Here is a 19,024-nt window from a genome sequence, read left to right as displayed (position 1 = left end):
TTATCACATGCCATATTATTCTGAATGAGTTGCCGGAGTTGGGTGGGCTACATGCCCCAGGAGTGAAGGAGTCAGCAGTTTGTGATTTCAAAGGGCGGGCCCGTCTGAAGCTGGCCCCACAGGTACCACGTATGATTGGAGTAGTTATTTAAGCTACGTATATACTCGGCATTCAGTTTTAGGGCAATGACACAGAATGTTTTTTATTCTGAATATTTCCCTCGGTGCTGACCTGATGAACTGTGGTGTACTTGACGGTGGCAAAGGGCGAAGAAGGGTCCAAGGGAGAATCTATTATATACAATGAACGGTACACAGACAAAATATCGAGTTTTAAATTTCGATATACAATTATATCGAAGTTTAAATATCGATGGGACATAATATAGAAGGTAAGTAATATCGACAGTCTTAATATCGATATTAGTATGATATTAGTAATATCGAAGTTTTAAATATCGATGTCAATAATATCGAAATAAATAATTTCAATGTTACTAATATCAATTTTTAAATAAATTTTGTGTATATTATATTGTATTTATTATGTTTTATTATTTATTTTTAAAGTAATTTAATTAAATATTGTCTTTCAGTACTGTAGTGGGTTGTGGGTTTATAGGGGAATAGGGTGGGAAGTAATTTAATTATGTTAAATTAATTATTAATTAGTAGGAATTATTAATTAATTAATTGAGAATTAATTTTTAATTAATTTTAATTATTTGATTAATTGATAAATATGTTCTGTAGCGGGTTATGGGTTTATAGGGAAATAGGGTGGGAAGTAATTTAATAATTAATTAATTAATATATGTTTGTAAATATTTTTAATTCATCATTAATTGGTAATGAATTAATATTAATTAGTTAATTAATTGATATAAGTTTGTACATATTATTAATTATTTATTAGTTGGTAATTAATTAATATTAATTAGTTAATTACATTAGAGTAATTTTTTTATATATATAATTTTTTGTTATTCTTAATTAATTAATTGGGAAAAAATAATATTCATTATTAAATTAAATTAATTACAGCTAATGTGCTAATATATTTACTTTATTGTTTATTAATAATTAATTGGTAATTAAATAATATTAATTAATTTTGGGTAAAGGAGTATTTTTAGGGTTCAGGGTCAGTTTTGGGTTTTTGGGTAAAGGAGTATTTTTAGGGTTCAGGGTCAGTTTTGGGTTTTTGGGTAAAGGGTCAGTTTTCAGTTCTTGGGTAAAGGGGTATTTTTTGGGTTCAGGGTCAGTTTTCAGTTTTTGGGTAAAGGGGTATTTTTAGGGTTCAGGGTCAGTTTTGGGTTTTTGGGTAAAGGGGTATTTTTAGGGTTCAGGGTCAGTTTTGGGTTTTTGGGGTACAGGGATATTTTTAGGGTTCAGGGTCAGTTTTGGGTTTTTGGGGTACAGGCGTACAGGGTAAAAATAAAATAAATTTAAATTAAATCAATTAAATGAAATAAAAAAAAATTACATTAAATTATTAAGTGTTTAATTTATTTTAAATGTATATGTATTAGTTTTAATTTTTTTATTATGTTTTAATATTTTTATTTAATATTTGTAAAATTATATGTATTTTAAAATTATTTTTACATTATTAATACATTTTAAAAAACTATATTTTTAATTTCGATATTTTTGTACTACGATATTAATTTTTCGATATTTTTGTACTTACCTTTATGAAGATATGACTCCGATATTTTTGATTTCGATATTTTTGTGCCGATACTTTTGTATGTAGATATTTTGTCTGTCGATATTATGTCAGACATTCCAATGAACTATGCTGGGGAGGGCTTTTAATTGATATCATTGTCTGAACCCACTGGACTCTACGATACAATACGATTGTACCTTAGGCTGGGTTGCGGGAGCAGAGGCTCTCCCCTGGTTGCATGCCACCCAAGCCCCATGGAAATTCGTGTGTGGCCTCCAAAAATCGCAACATTATAGAGGATAGCATTACTAAGATGGCACAGGCTGGGCCCACACATGAGGTCGATATGGAGGGAGAATGTGCCCCACCATCCAATTTAGACATCAAGAATTTGATTCTGGAATGGAACCAAACCATTACTGAAAAGATAGATGGTGTGTTGGTAACTGTCACTCTATTGTGTCAAGATATGGACAAACTGAACGAGTGAAGGATTTGGGGTCATGAATGGACACTTTGGCGGAAACACTGAATCAGTAATGCTGCATACAACAACAAGAAATGAAAACTGCGGACTTGGAAGATTGGTCGCTGAGAAATAACGTGTACATTCTTGGATTGCCAGAGGGAACGAAGATGACACCAGTGGAAGTGTTTTTAGAGGACTGGCTTCCTGAAGTGCTACCAGGACTAAATCTCAGGTGGAGGAGGCGAAGCCCACTCTTCAGTGCCCGCCATCTTGTAGATGGCAGGTACTCTCCAATCAGAATTAGGGATTATGCCCACCCCCCACGTTGGTCCAGCACACCAAGGTTGTAGTCATCCTAAAATCAGTAGGCCATTGGCTACTGACCTCGAGACCCCTAAAACACTCACTAAATCCAGTATTTAGGGGACAGCCCTGAACCAAGAAGACAGATTCCCGCAACTTAAGAAGGACGAAAGAAGACGCCCAGCAGAGGAGGCTGCAGATGAAAACTGACTTGGCCCAAGCCCTACCGGCCCATCTGCAGTTTCCGGAGATCCTGCGCCAAAAGTCGCCTTGTCATGTATCCAGCGACCTCCAGAAGCCCTGGGAGGACTGACTACCATCAATAAAGACGGATCTCCTATGAACAGCAGCTCTGTTCAAAAGAAACTCCCAAGACAGACTCTGAGCCTGCTGAGGACAAAGAAAACCAATGCCTGAAACCAACACTTCAGCCGACGCCTATGGCCCGAATCCGGGTGGCCCACCGGTCCCAGCAAGGTCCTCCAGCTCTCCAGAGTCCGAGTCCACCGTGTGTTTTCCACTGTAGGACTCTTCCCGACGTCGCCTGCAGCCTCTGCACAGTTCCCCCAACTGCGAGTGGTCCGGTAAGGTGAAACCCGACCTCAATAGACACCCCTTCATCCAGCCGCCCTACAACCTGGAGAGGAGAACCTGAGGTGCATCTACATCCCTGAGCCCTCCAACTTACCTGCCCAGCTCTTGGTTCCTCCCGGAAGTCTTCCTGGACCGAGCCTACAGCCAAAATCCAAAACCGGCAACTCCCATTGAAAACAGCAGGGCACCCAACAGCAAAACAGTAAGCGTGGGCGTAAAATCCATTTCGTTCGAGAAATTTGCGGATTTTTAGCAAATTTGCAGTCGGCGAATCTCGCAAATTTGCCGAAAAATTCGCAAATTCGCAAGCTGCGGATTTTTTTGCTTGGTCGTGCTTGAAAAATACAATATCGTGCGCGCTGCTTTGAGTTACCGTGATTCTGAGTCCGCCGAGTTGTTTTCCTCCCGGTTTGCGTGTGCTGCGCCATTTTGGATCTTGCTGCGTGATCGCGCGAGAGTTTTTCAACCGTGATTACGTGATCCCGGCCCACCATCTTGCACAGCGAGAGTTTGACAACGCGAGTATGTCATAAGGGCCCGCGATCACGCATTGCGGGAGTAAACAATGCCGAACACATAGATGCGGCGCACAGCTGACTTCCGGCGGGAGATTTGAACAGCTCAGATTGACATTTGGCTGCACTTTTTGGTGCAAGGAGTCCATTTTCTGGGGGGGGGGGTGGGAGGAAGGAAGTGTCCCAGAGTCTCCAACTTCCTGTTCCTGTCCAGCAGGCTCCTCCCAGTGCTTTGTCCATGTCCTGGTCACTTTTGATTTGGATCTGGAGCTGGAAGGATTACTTTTTGTGGCTGCTGCTGGATATTTGATTTTTAAGGACTTTTGGGACTTTGCAGTTTGGATCACTTTTGGACTTGAGATTTTACAAGTAACTTGGTGTTGTTTATTTGGGGCATTGCAGTTGCTGCAACTACAGTTTTAAAACCTTTTTCACAACTTAAAAAAAATATATATTGTAGGTACCTACAGTATCCAGTAGGCCCAGGGTTAGTCATGGGTGCATGATACACCTGTTTCTGTGATTTATTTTTAACTTAATTCTCATTTATGTCATGGATTTTTAGCTCACTGTTATATGTTGTTTTTATTTTTTTATTTTGGGGTGCCTGTAAAGCCTCACTGGCCAGTAGGCCCAGGGGTAGTGAGTGGTGCATGGATCAAGTCTTTCTGTGGGGTGTCTTTAATTTAGACATCATTGAGGGCATGGATGGCATGGGATTGTGGTGATTTTTGTGTGTTTTTCGCCCTTTTGGGGTGTTGTTGGGGCCTGGCCATGTGGGTGGGGGCCATTTTGAGGCCTGGTCCAGACGGGGCCTGGCCATGGGGCTGGGGGTCAAGGGCCCATTTTGAAGCCAGGCAGTGTGCTCAGGCCTGCACCCAGTTTGCCTTGCTTTCTTCCATTAGGCCCAGGGGTAGTGAGTGGTGCATGGACCAAGTCTTTCTGTGGGATATCTTGAATTAAAACATCATTGAGGGCATGGATGGCATTGGATTGTGCTGATTTTTGTGTGTTTTTTGACTTTTTGGGGTGTTGCTGGGGCCTGGCCATGTGGGCGGGGGCCATTGTGAGGCCTGGTCCAGACAGGGCCTGGCCATGTGGCTGGAGGTCAAGGGGCCATTTTGAAGCCAGGCAGTGTGCTCAGGACTGCACCCAGTTTGCCTTGCTATCTTCCATTAGGCCCAGGGGTAGTGAGTGGTGCATGGACCACGTCTTTCTGTGGGGTGTCTTGAATTTAAACATCATTGAGGGCATGGATGGCATTGGATTGTGGTGATTTTTGTGTGTTTTCTGACTTTTTGGGGTGGTGTTGGGGCCTGGCCATGTGGGTGGGAGCCATTTTGAGGCCTGGTTCAGGCAGGGCCTGGCCATGTGGCTGGGGGTCAAGGGGCCATATTTAAGCCAGGCAGTGTGCTCAGGCCTGCACCCAGTTTGCCTTGCTTTCTTCCATTAGGCCCAGGGGTAGTGAGTGGTGCATGGACCAAGTCCTTCTGTGGGGTGTCTTGAATTTAAACATCATTGAGGGCATGGATGGCATTTAATTGTGGTAATTTTTGTGTGTTTATCGACTTTTTGGGGTGGTATTGGGGCCTGGCCATGTGGGCGGGGCCATTTTGAGGCCTGGTCCAGGCTGGGCCTGGCCTTGTGGGTGGGGTCAAGGGGCCATTTTGAAGCCATGCAGTGTGCTCAGGCCTGCACCCAGTTTGCTTGCTTTCTTCCATTAGGCCCAGGGGTAGTGAGTGGTGCATGGACCAAGTCTTTCTGTGGGGTCTCTTTAATTTGGAACATCATTGAGGGCATGGATGGCATTGGATTGTGGTGATTTGAGTGTGTTTTTCGACCTTTTGGGGTGTTGTTGGGGCCTGGCCATGTGGCTGTGGGTCAAGGGGCCATTTTGAAGCCATGCAGTGTGCTCAGGCCTGCACCCAGTTTGCCTTGCTTTCATCCATTAGGCCCAGGGGTAGTGAGTGGTGTTTTTCGACTTTTTGGGGTGTTTAGCTGATGTTACTCTGGCTTCCATTGCTTTTAAGTGCACAAGAGAACCACCAGTGCAGAAAGAAGTCCTGCAGTGGTGTGTGCAGCACAACGTCACTTGACGTCACGTGTGGCCACAGACAAGACAACTCTGCAACTCGTGCAATTGCAGTCTGCTGTTCTGACATCTGAAGAAGATGGGCCCAAAGAAAGGTGGCCGTAGCGCCTCAGCGAAAAAAGTTGCCAGTAAGAAGGAGGAAAAGAAGCACGTGGCACCACCTACCAAGGAGAAAGGTGGGCCGATCAACACCTTTTTTGGTTAAAAAAAAACTATGCCTTGTGTATATTCAATATACCCAGTCCCATTGTGAATAAAACAATGCAGACTCATCCAATGTGTTGTTAATTATTTGTTTTGATTCTTCTACATTAACTCATACTCACACTGGGGCCCCTCCCTCTCAGTATCCATATTTTTTAGGCAGAAGGGCCGGCAGGGACCTCCATCCAGCTCGACCTCCATTACCTCAAGTAGTGGTGCTGTAAGTGAACAACAGAAACAAATTCAGCCACGCCCATCCTCCACTTCATCTGGCATTGAAACTCAAAGTAGCACCTCCACCACCACCAGACATCTCCAGTCCCCAGTTTGGGACTTCTTTACTGTTAGCCAAAAGGCGGAAAACATGGTTGTTTGTTGGATTTGTAAAACATTAGTTAGTCGGGGTAAGCTTGGTACCGACTATGGTACCTGAATCCAGAGAGGTCATCTAAAAAAACACCACACTATTGAGTGGGAGGCACACCTAAGTAAGATCCAGGAAGCCAAAAGAAAAACAAATCCAAATGTATCCATTGATATTGCACCTGATGAAGACGAGGGGCCGATCGTTCAGGGGGAAGTGAAGAAGCAACAGACCTTTTTTCTAGTACACCCATTACCCCTGGCAGCAGCACTGCAGTGGTAGCGCCCACACCCTCTACCCCTGCAACATGTATGAGGCACACTAATAGTCTGGGAGAGACACCAATGCAAAAAAGTACATCACTGGGCCTAACTGGGTTGAAGAAGTCATCATCATCATCACGTAAAACAGTCCAGCCCACCATTAGCAGAATGTTTTGGTCGGATGCGCCATATGAACGCAACCACCTAACGCAAAGCTGGCTAAAATGTTAGCGCTGGACCTTCTCCCTTTTTCTTTCGTGGAAGGGGTGGGTTTTCTAGAATTTGTGGCAACAGTCTGCCCTAAATGGAAGGTTCCTAGCTGGTCCTATTTTGCCAGAGTTGCGGTTCCAGCACTACATCAAGATGTGCTGGAGGTGATTGGGGCAGCTTTGCAGAAGAGTGCTGTTCACACTGTTCAACTGACAACAGACATGTGGACCAGTTGCCAAGCCCTTGATTACATGTGCATCACTGCACACTGGATCTCTTTTGCAGGGGTTAAAGAAAAGTTAAAAGTAGGTGTTGACACGGACACAGTTATTCAAGCTACTCGGAAACATGCAACAGTAGCCATGGTTGCCATGGAGAAAACTCATACTGCACCTAACCTTTTGGAGGAGTTTAATAGGAAGGTCTATGAATGGCTGCATCCAAGAAATCGCATAGTTGGTTATATTTCCACGGATAATGGCAGTAATATAGTTAAGGCCATGCAGCAAGGTGACTATTTCAGAGTGCCGTGTTAGGCTCACAGTATTAAAATCGTGGTGCAAGATTTCTTGAAAAAAGAAAACACAGTCAGCAAGTTACTGACCACCTGCCGAAGAATCTGCACACATTTCAGCCATTCTTTTAAGGCCCGGAAGGAGCTGAGGAGCATTCAACATGAACGTAGACTGCCAGTCAAAGGACTCATCCAGGAGGTGGCAACATGTTGGAACTCAACCTTTTACATGCTTGAGCTTCTGTCTGAGCAGTGGGGGGTATTAAATGATTATGTCTATAAACTGGGTTCTACTATGAAAGATATGAGGCTAGAGTTGGAGGAATGGAAGCTAGTTGCAAGCCTGACAGACATGCTTCGTCCTTTTGAGGTCTTCAGCAACGAGGACTGTTCTTTGGGCAAAGCTATCCCATTGTTTGTCATGCTAGAGCACCAACTGAAGGCGGTGTCTTCAACGTTCGAAGTTGATGCTGAAAAGCAAGACGCATATCAGTTGGCGCAGAGGTTATTAAGCCGCCAAGTTGCCAATGAAAGGCTTAAAAACATACATACAGAACAACATTACATTTGTGCCACTATTCTGGATCCACAGTACAAAAAGGCAGTGGCCAGCAAAGCATTCATTCCTTTTGATGAAGCAGATGTTTCAAAGTACAAGCATTGGCTAGCTGTGTCAGCCACTCGGTTTGAAAAAGAGCGGCAGAAAATTCAAGGAGCCGGCAGAAGTACAATCGAATCAGCAGGTCATCCGGCGTCAAGTTCCACTTCTGAATCTGTGGCCGAAGGGAGTCACTTTCCCTCACAGCCGTTAATGACACCAGCAACTGTATTTATTTATTTTATTTATTTTTTGCATTTGTATGGCGCTCAGCTACCCAACAAGGGTTTCCCGGCGCCTGTGACAGTGAGTTGGATAAAGGAAATGCTGAGTTTGTTGATTAGCACAGTTGTTTCTGAAACAGCCAGGTTTTTACGTATCTCCGGAATTTAGTGTAGCTATCTTCTTTCCGGATATGCAGGGGGAGCGAGTTCCACAAAATTGGACCTCTAACAGTGAAGGATCTCCCGCCAGTTCTTTGAAGTCTAAATCTAGGCACGGCGAAGTTTGAGGCCGTTTGGGAGCGGAGGTTTCTTGTTGGCAAGTAGGGGGAGGCTAAGGCTTGAAGATAGGAGGGAGCCGTTTTATGTTTAATTTTGAACATGTAGCTCAGGGTTTTGAAGCTGATCCGATGTTCAACCCTGAGCCAGTGTAGTTCGTTCAGGTGTTTTGAGACTCTTTCAGCCTTTGGAATCCTTCTCAAGAGTCTTGCAGCGGAGTTTTGAATCATTTGGAGTCTCTTGATTACTGCTAAGTTAGAGCTAAGATAGAGGATATTACCGTAGTCAATACGCGATGTTACTAGGGCGTTTACTACGGTTTTTTGCGTGTCCGGGGGCAGCATCCAAACGATTTTCTTTAACCATTTTATTATGGTGAAGCATAGTCCTGCGACTTTATTTGCCTGCTGTTTCATAGACAGAGTATCGTCTATGATGACCCCTAGGTTTCTAACCTGAGTAGCTGGCGGGGGAATGTTACCCAGCTCCGGTGGCCAATGGGAGGGGTTCCAGAGTTCTTTGTTTCGTCCTAGTAGGAGTACCTCCGTTTTGTCCCCATTTAATTTTAACTGGTTGGTAGTCATCCAGTTAAAAATATTTTGAAGTCCGGTTTTGAGTATGGAAGGAGCTAACGGGTTTGCTTCGGAGAGGGAGAAAATGATTTGGGAATCGTCGGCGTAGGTCATTAGCGTTAGGCCTGCGCCATCTGCCAGATCTGCCAGTGGTCTGAGGTACAGATTAAAAAACAGTGGGCTCAGGATAGAACCTTGTGGTACTCCATGTGGAGCAGGGAAGATGTCGGAGCTTGCGATACTGGATTTAATCTGAAAGGTTCTTTCGGAGAGAAAGGACTTGATCCACTGTAAGGCGTCCTTGCGAATGCCGTTTTTCTCTAGGGTGGCCAGAAGAATATTGTGTGATATGGTGTCAAACGCCGCACTCAAATCTAAAAGAATGAGTGCGACCGTTTGACCCTTGTCCAGCAGTTGTCGAATTTTTTCCGTCACACCCAGTAGGGCAGTTTCTGTGGAGTATCCTGCTCTGAAACCCGACTGTGAGGGGTGGAGGAGATTGTTGTCCTCTGAGAAATTAGTGATAGCGGAGTGTATGTGTCTTTCCATGAGTTTGGAAAAGGCGGGCAGCAGAGATATAGGTCGGTAGTTCGAGAGAACTGTGGGGTCGGATGACGGTTTTTTCAGTAGTGGGGTTACCACTGCATGCTTCCAGCATGATGGAACGGTGGATGCTTGGAGGGAAGCTTAAGCACGTTCATTATGGCAGTCAAGGGGGTAGGATCAAGTTGTTTTAAAATGCTCACAGGGAGGGGGTCACAGGGGGAGCCTGATGAGATGGATTTTAGGGCGGTTTTTAGGGAGTCCATAGTTACCAGGGGCCACTTTTCCAAGGTGTTTACTTTGTCTGATGGCGTGGGGATATCCTGGTGTGAGCAGTTGCTGAGGGGCCTAGTCGTGATGTTGATGATAATGTTCTCAATCTTATCATTAAAAAATGTCGCAAGGTCCTGACATTGTTTTTTTGTGAGGGGATGGGCAGTAGCCGTTGTTTGGGCCCCCGCTAGGTCCTTTACTGTGTTGAACAGAGTCTTTGCTTTGTTTGTGGCATTATTGATGGAGTTTGCCACATGTTTGGCCCGTGCTTTAATGCAAGAGGAGTGATATGCGTTTCTCGCCTTATTGTATGTAATCTTTTTTTCAGGGCAGTAATCTTCACGCCAATTTCTCTCTAGTGCTTTACATTTCGATTTTTCAACTTTGAGAAGTTCGTTGAACCAGGGGGCTGGGGGGCGGTGGAAGTTTTTATTAGCCTTCGGCAGGGGGAGGCATTGGTTGACTGCGGATTCTAGCCATTGGTTAGTGGTTACAGCGAGAATTTCCACGTTCTGGTCGTGGGCGGGTGTGCTAGATGTCAGCACTTGATTCATTTTTTTACTGTCAAGTAGTTTCCAGTTTCTCATGGGGTTTGAAGATTGTATAGTATTACTGGGGGAGGGAGTCCTGGCTAGACTGAAACTGACAAGGTGATGGTCTGACCAGCATATGGGACTGGTTAGGGACCATTTTAATTCTGGGAGATTTGTAATTATGGGATCAAGAAGATGTCCTGCTTTGTGCGTGGGGCCGGAGTTGAGGAGTGATAAGTTAAGAGCTATTAGGTCGTCTAGTAGATTGCGGCAGGCTATATTGGTTGGGTCCTTAAGATGCAGATTTAGATCCCCTAGTAGTGTAAAATTCTTATAGTCTAGCAGAAATGGTGAAATATAATTTGCTAAACTGGCCGTCCAGGAAGAAACGTTCCCAGGAGGTCTATATATTAGGAGGCCGGAGAGCGTAAAGTTCGGGTTCAAAGTAATTTGAAAAGAGGCAGCTTCGCAGTCTGGGATGTTTACTGGGAGCATGTTGCAGATGAAATCTTTGCAGTATATGATCGCGATACCCCCACCCACTTGACCTTGTCGGTCTTTTCTTGCTATGGCATAGTTAGCAGGGAGAGCAGTTGCTACATCTGGGCCGGAGCTGTCATGTAGCCAAGTTTCCGTGAGGAAGAGAGCACTGGGTGCTTCTTCCATTAGAAGGGTGAAAATATCTAGCTTGTGCTGAGGTAAGGATCTGCAATTAACAGAATAAAAGGAGTAGTTGCGGCTCGAGCGTTTGGGGCGTTTGGATGGGGTTTGGGTATGTCTTACTGGGTCCGGGTAAGGTTGGATATTGGTAAGTTGCACTTGACAATTTGGGCAGAATGTTTCGCCCAGTAGTGAAAGTACAATGCAATCATGGTGTGGGGCGGGACGTAAAGCTTTTAGTTGCGAGGCGTTCATACCTGGTAACTTGTCTGTGGAGGAAAATTTTCTGCCCCATGCCCCGTCCTGTCCCGGACGGGCCCAGACGGGCATGTCTTAGGCTAGTCTTTGGCGCGGTATTTGGCGCGGTTGCTGCGCGTATTCGCTGCGCGTCATCTGGTGAGACTGATTTATGTAGAGGACGGGCTATTGGTCAGCTCCGCCTCTCCAAGTCAGTTGGCCCAATCAGTGCCTGCTCCCGCCAGGAGGCCGGATGCAGGTACCGCCCTGCGCCCTCCCCACAAACAAGCCTAGCGCTTGCGGAGGACCGGGGCTACAGGGGACACAGGTATTTTATAAAGCTATTTCGAAGGTGGGTTACACAATTTCAATCACACGGTGCAGTTCCTTAAAATCAATTCGGCGCAGTGGGATAAAATAGTGTGGCACTCGAACGTGTGTTCGGTATTCAGCAATGCTCGGACGGAGATCAATGAACAGAGTGATTTAAAAATGCAGTACAAGCGGCGTCACTTGCAATCAGTCACGCATCAGGTTTTTAGCAGAATCTGGCAGCATAATCTTTCAGCATTCACCTTCTTTCGTCAGTGTCAACAGAAAGGTTAGTGGCAGTTCAAGGGCTTTTGTAGAGGACGGGCTATTGGTCAGCTCCGCCTCTCCAAGTCAGTTGGCCCAATCAGTGCCTGCTCCCGCCAGGAGGCCGGATGCAGGTACCGCCCTGCGCCCTCCCCACAAACAAGCCTAGCGCTTGCGGAGGACCGGGGCTACAGGGGACACAGGTATTTTATAAAGCTATTTCGAAGGTGGGTTACACAATTTCAATCACACGGTGCAGTTCCTTAAAATCAATTCGGCGCAGTGGGATAAAATAGTGTGGCACTCGAACGTGTGTTCGGTATTCAGCAATGCTCGGACGGAGATCAATGAACAGAGTGATTTAAAAATGCAGTACAAGCGGCGTCACTTGCAATCAGTCGCGCATCAGGTTTTTAGCAGAATCTGGCAGCATAATCTTTCAGCATTCACCTTCTTTCGTCAGTGTCAACAGAAAGGTTAGTGGCAGTTCAAGGGCTTTTGTAGAGGACGGGCTATTGGTCAGCTCCGCCTCTCCAAGTCAGATGGCCCAATCAGTGCCTGCTCCCGCCAGGAGGCCGGATGCAGGTACCGCCCTGCGCCCTCCCCACAAACAAGCCTAGCGCTTGCGGAGGACCGGGGCTACAGGGGACACAGGTATTTTATAAAGCTATTTCGAAGGTGGGTTACACAATTTCAATCACACGGTGCAGTTCCTTAAAATCAATTCGGCGCAGTGGGATAAAATAGTGTGGCACTCGAACGTGTGTTCGGTATTCAGCAATGCTCGGACGGAGATCAATGAACAGAGTGATTTAAAAATGCAGTACAAGCGGCGTCACTTGCAATCAGTCATCATCCTCACCTGCACCAGGCCCAGCCATAATATTGTCGGAATCCGATTGGCTAACTCATGAAGGGTTTGCTCGTTCCCGTGCTGCAAAGGCCACAGATGGTACGCAAAGTGGAGCAACCGTGGAGAACCTTGAGTCGATGGTGCAGGCCTATCTGGATGACCCAACAGAGGTCTTTGTTAATCAGAACCCATTGCTGTATTGGTATAGGAAAAGGGCTCTATGGCCACTGATCACCAACCTGGCTCTAAATTATTTGTCTTGCCCACTCGCAAGTGTGTCTTCTGAATGTGTTTTCAGTGCTGCTGGTGCCATTGTAACTTCAAAAAGGACCCGCTTTTTGCCCAAAAATGTGGAGAGGTTAACACTGATCAAGATGAATCAGCACTTCATACCACCAGATTACAAAATACGTGAATGCATGCAGGAAGAAGAGGACACGACTTAGGTGACAGTAGTTCTTCACTGTTAGCTGACTTACTCCCGTCTCAATTCATAGAGTTTGAGGACGAGCTCTACTTCCCTGACACCGAGGCTTTTTTCATCCTTATTCACTTTTATTCCTGTGTGTCTTTCTTTGTTTTGCAACTTTTACCACAACAAAACTCTAATCACCTAATCACAACAAGTCCATCAGCAGCACTATCTTCATCTTATTTTCCTTATTGATTTGAAGGTGCCGCAGTCTGCATTCCTGAGGTTCACAAGTTCACAACTCAATCATGCTCCTCTATCTCCTCCTCCAGACTCCCCCTATCCATTTCCCTCAAGGCAGATGGATGGATTAAGAAGAATAAAGAAACTTTGTCTTCGTAGACGAGTCCCCTCATGCGGGACTGAAATTACTGACTGACTACATGCTTACTGATTTCTGACAGAGTTACTTCTGAAATTGACAGGAGAGGCTGCCCTGTGGGCCCTCATTTCCTGAAGAAGATGCGGACAAAAAGTAGAAAGGTAATGAATAATGAGAAGATGGCATGCAGTGGACAGCAATGGCTGTCTGGCTCTGATGAAACCAATTGCCGTTTGTTTTTTGTGCATGAAATGAATCATATGTCTTGTCTTAGTTATTATTTAATCTTTTACACAGTAATTGTAACTCATGTCTACTACTCTGTTTTTTTTACCTTGTTTAATTCAAATTGTACTTCAACTTCAGGGGCCACTATGTTGCATTTTCCAATATGCAAAATGTCCTTGGAGTGGACTCACTTACCAATATACCATGATGATTGATTAAATAATATATCTTTTTTCTTTGCAGTCACTCACTGGGATAGATGGATCATCAGCGTCGGTTTACGGAAGAACTATGGCCAATTCGTGAGTGGCAAACAGGTAAACTAGTCTACAACAACTACTACAGCAGAACTACATGTCGTCTATTCGTGGTATGTAGTTGTCGAGGGCGAGGCAGTGTACTGTTGTTGTTATGCCAGGCAGAGTACACTCCACTCCAGACAGCAGTTCATGTAAAATTAGGGCTATATGGCTTGCTGCATACAATTAGATATGCTTTGTCTGTCTGACAAAGAGCCTAGGTATGCTATATCAGGTTGCTTCACTCAGTGGTGCCTGCCTTGACCATCTGCATGGCCCTGCCTCAAGCTTGGGCCAAACATCCGTTATGTTTGCAAAATGTGCTGTTTTTCGCGAATCTCGCGAAATTACCGAAAATTCGCAAATTCTTGAGCGGAACGGATTTTTGGCCCATGCTTGCGGCAGGGCCATGCAGACGGTCAAGGCAGGCACCACTGAGTGAAGCATCCTGATGTAGCATACCTAGGCTCTCTTTAGTATTAGTATTAGTCTTGTAGAGCGCGAACAGCTACCCGTGAGGGTTTCCCGGCGCTAATTGACATAATAGCATAATAATCCAGAGGGAATTAAAGCGCAACAGACCAGGTCTTAAAGGCTAACAGCTTTCCGAAGGGAATTATTGGGCATGGATTTTCTTCAAACCACTTGCAATCAAACTTAGACTTTCCCAGCAGTGCTCCCAGACCCCCATACCCACCCCTAAAAACCTAGAACCCCCCCAAACAGCCCCCCAAAAACACACAAGTGAGCTAAAAAGGAAAAACTTTTCCACCATGGGTTTTCTCCAAACCACTTGCATCCGATATTAGACCTTCCCAGCATTGCCCCCAGACCCCTCAACCCACCCACAAAAAAGTAGAACACCCCAAACAGGCCAAAAGCAAAAATGGAAAATGTGACACTTAGAAAATTTGAGGCCTACCTCAAAAATCATTCCAAAAGCGATCTGCAGCTAGGCCCTAACTCCCCTTTTCCACCATGAATTTTCTTCAAACCACTTGCAATCAAAATTAGACTTTCCCAGCAGTGCTCCCAGACCCCCAAACCCACCCCCAAAAACCTAGAACCCCCCAAACAGCCCCCCAAAAACACGCAATACTGCTAGGCCTCACTTTAAATCGTGCCAAAACGCTGTCTGCAACTAGGTCCAAAGCCCACTTTTCCACCATGGATTTTCTTGAAACCACTTACAATCAGAATAAGACCTTCCCAGCAGTGCTCCAAGACCCCCCAACCCCTCCCCACAAATCTACAACACCCCCAACCAGCCCCCCAAAAACGTGCAATACTGGTATATCCAAAACATGGCAAGTTGCGCTGTTCACAAAAAATTGCTGTTTTCAGCACTTCCTCTACTTCGATCCTCTTGTTCCAGCGATTCCCAAGAATCTCAGCAAGGCAGAACAAAATCGGACCACTGCGCTCTTTGAAGAAGAAGAAGAAGAAGGTCTACGACTAGTTTTCACTTTTCACCCAAACACACGCGCCCGCAAAACACCAAAAAAGGCCAAAATTCTGCCAATTCTGGACCTAAGAACGCCAAACCCCCTAAAACCTTGCCAACATCATTATGAACGAGCCTGCGTCGGGCCCTGAGCCCTAGATTCAGCGGGAACCCTACCAACTTAAACCCAAAAACCCTAGTACATCGCACTGAACCCTAAACCCTAGATATGCTTTGTCTGTCTGTGTCAAAGAGCTGTTAAGACCTGGCTTTTTGCCCAATAATGGCTGGAGGGATGAATTGAAGCAGAGAGCAAACAAATGCACAGAGTCACACTCATAGAAGTTCAGAGCAATAACATTACTTAAAAGATAAGTAAAAATGAAGATGGATACTGTAACTGTATGTTGTTGTAGTTGTCCTGTTGAATTTGGGAACTAGTCCCACCCCTCCCTACCCCAAACAATTGTCCATTTCAAATAGTCCAGTAGTCCCAAATAATCCCCAACTCCCGATTCCCACCCCCCCAACAGTCTTTAAAAAAGGGGCAAGGGACACAGTCACTTCCGGCGGTGTCTGGACAGGCGGTCCCGCCGCTTCTTGCGGAGGTCCTGGTGCTGTTTTTCAAGGTCGTCCACCTTGCGATCCAGGTAGTCCACTCTTAGGCTTAGGCGGCGCATGCGTGCCTTCCAGGCTCTGGGGGGGCCAGCTGCTGGTGTTCTTGCAGCCGAGCGGCGGCAAGGGGCTGTCTGAGCACGGCGCCGTGATGGAGGCTGCTGGCTGGTGGACACGGGGGCAGTGCTGGAGGAGGTTGTTGACACCCCTCCTCCTGTTCCCGAGCCCACAGCCGGGAATATTCCACCCGAATGGCCTCCATCTTCCGGGCCCTGGCCCGGACAGCCATCTCCCTTCTGGTGAGCTTTTTGGGAGCATCTATATGAAGAAAGAAAGAAAAATAATGTAACCAATACTCTTTAACAATAAGACAAAATATTTCAACAGAAAGTTGTCTCACAGTAACACTAGCAATTTGCAAGCACAGTATAACATTTTGGCATGTATCTTTCCGCCGTCTTTGTTGGCCTGTAACAGTGGGAGTTTCAGGAATTCTACTACCAGGCAGCACTATGGACTCAATAGAGAGTACACCAGTATTCTTCTTTTTTTTCTCTAGTTTTGCAAAAGAAATTACTTGTACGTGAACTTGTGGTAGCCGGCATAATGCCAGCTCAGTCAGCTTGCACCTAAGGAAAAGAGACACAAGCCATGATGACACAGACTTGCATGCATTACTTTAAGCAGTACATGCAGGTGGGGATAGGGAAGCTTTTACATACGTATAGGGGTGGCACTGGCCATACTCGGTTACATTAAGGGCTACTGCTCAATGTAATTTATATTTCGCACTGCTCCCCCTGGGCCTTCAGTACTACAAAAAAAATGAAGATTATTAATTTCTGATCATGTATCCAGCCGATCACATGATCTCTTCGCTTATAAGATAGATGACTTTAGGTGCTTTGTTGTGATAGATTGAGTGAACAACAGCGATAGTCCTCCCATGATTAACACAGCAGAAAGAAAATTATGAACATAGGGAGTGAGTATGGTAACCATAATTGCCGGAGGAAGGGACTTACTTGACTTGATATAATTGTCAACTATACAATACATACATAATATATGCTGTGCTTGCAAAGTAAACTACTGTACTGTTACTTTGGGCAAGGGTGAGTTTCTGAACAATAACAACTTGTAGTATTTGGATTTCCTCTGCTTTGCTACTCTGGCACGGACATGCTGTTCGAACAAAGTAACACTCTTCATGAACTGAGCGCCTGCTCTACATACACCTCTGCTATGTATGAGGAAGAAGATACCATCCAGGCTTCCAAAGTAAACGTCTATCATTCTTCTTAATTTTTTTTATTTAAATTTGTTTTTATTGTTGCAGCAAAGTATAACAGTACAGTGTAAACAGTCCGCCGACGTGGCCTCCACATTCAGCCACGAACAGCTATGCGTGCAACGTTTTCTAGTTTTATATAACTGGTACATATATACATGTCTTCAGTTAATCAGTACATTATGATCGTGCAAAGACGCCTGCAGGCTGGGAAACGGCGGAACAGCGTCGCCATGGGGGCGATGAAGAATGACAGGCATGCAAGTTCCCGCCATAATAGCGCAGGATCAGGGTCTGTACTGTTCATATAACGGTGTTACCTGTGAACAGGGGGGGAACAAAACTGTGGGAGGGAAGCATGTAGGCGCTAGCAGGGTCTAAGCAGGGGGATATTGGCGGCGGGTATCGGGGGGGCCACGGAGCCATGCACCCTGAGCTCCAAAATGGGGGGGGAAAGGAGGGGATTGGCAGGGGGGTTGATGCATTCCGCGTAGGCGAGGTACTAGACGGGTGGCAGGACATACGAGAGTTTGATCAGGGTACAGGGGGTTATCGGGACTCAACCCTGGGGCGGCTTACACCAGGTAGAGGCTACCGGCCTTCTCGGGCGGGGGGGGGGGAAGGGACGGGTGAGTCTCCTGCCTGCGTGGACTGCTGGAAGCTGTGGAGGAGCATGGCCCATTCCATGGAGATGGGAATTTTGCGCGCGCCCCTGGCTTCTTCGTCCCTCAGAGCATCTTCCTCCGCTGCCGCCCATTTACCAATCGCCCCCTTCCATTGTGCTATAGGGGGGCCCTCCGGGGACCGCCAGCGCATGGTTATGCATCTATTTGCCAACAGGAGCGCTAAGGACACGAAGCGTCTATGCACCGGTTCTCGCTTAGAGACGTGGAGGATGCCTAGTGCGCTGGACTCCCAGGTGGCCAGTGTAGTGAGACCCGTGAGTTCCGACAGTGTGTCGTGTACCGCCCGCCAAAAGGGTTGAAGGTTGGGACAGCCCCAAAACATATGCCGGAAATCTGCGGCAGCGGAACAGCATCTGGGGCATAGGAATGGTGTGGAGGGGTAGAACTTCTGCAATCGCGCTGGGGTGAGGTACGCCCTGTGTATTATATAGTATTGGATGTTTTTGAAGCGGGCGTTCCTAGAGACGCGTTTTGGGGCCTCAAGTGCTTTAGTCCACTCGGAGTCGCGTAGAGCGCGGCCTATGTCCTCCTCCCATGTAGCACGCAGGGCCGTCAGGGGGGCGTGTGAGAGTTCCCGGATGGATTTATATAGCCAGGTGACCAGGTGGCGACCCACCCTTATATGTAGGATAGCATGTATTACTGGATGCGTGTCTGGCTCGCCAGTTTGGAGATTGAAATGGGGCCGGTATCCATCGAGCAGTTGCCTATGTCGGAGGAATTGGCCCGGGGGGAGCCCATATTCTGCAATCAAGCGGTCGAGTGGCTTCAACTGACCCTCCTCGAAGAGTGATTCCAGATCCGTGATGCCACATTGGGACCATTCGGCGAACAGTGGAGCCGTGAAGTAGGACTCCTACCTGGGGCTGCCTATCAACGGTAGCAGCGGGGAGTACGGGAGCCTACCGGGGGATAACCAGTGGATCCGCATCATGCACCGGCGCGCTATCGCCACATGGAGGGGGTATGTGCGCCGTGGCTTGGTGCCCGGGAGGAGAAGACGGGTGAGCTCCGGGGTCGCGATTCTGCCGGTAGCGGTAACAGTCTCCTGAGGGTAACGGTCCGCCGTCCAGTAGGACAGCCATTGGAGCTGTGCCGCGAGGAAATATGCCTCGAAGG

Source organism: Lissotriton vulgaris, chromosome 9 (assembly GCF_964263255.1).
Source record: "Lissotriton vulgaris chromosome 9, aLisVul1.2, whole genome shotgun sequence".
Lineage (NCBI taxonomy): Eukaryota > Metazoa > Chordata > Amphibia > Caudata > Salamandridae > Lissotriton > Lissotriton vulgaris.
The sequence above is the reverse complement of the archived record's forward strand: the minus strand, read 5'-3'. Positions refer to the sequence as shown.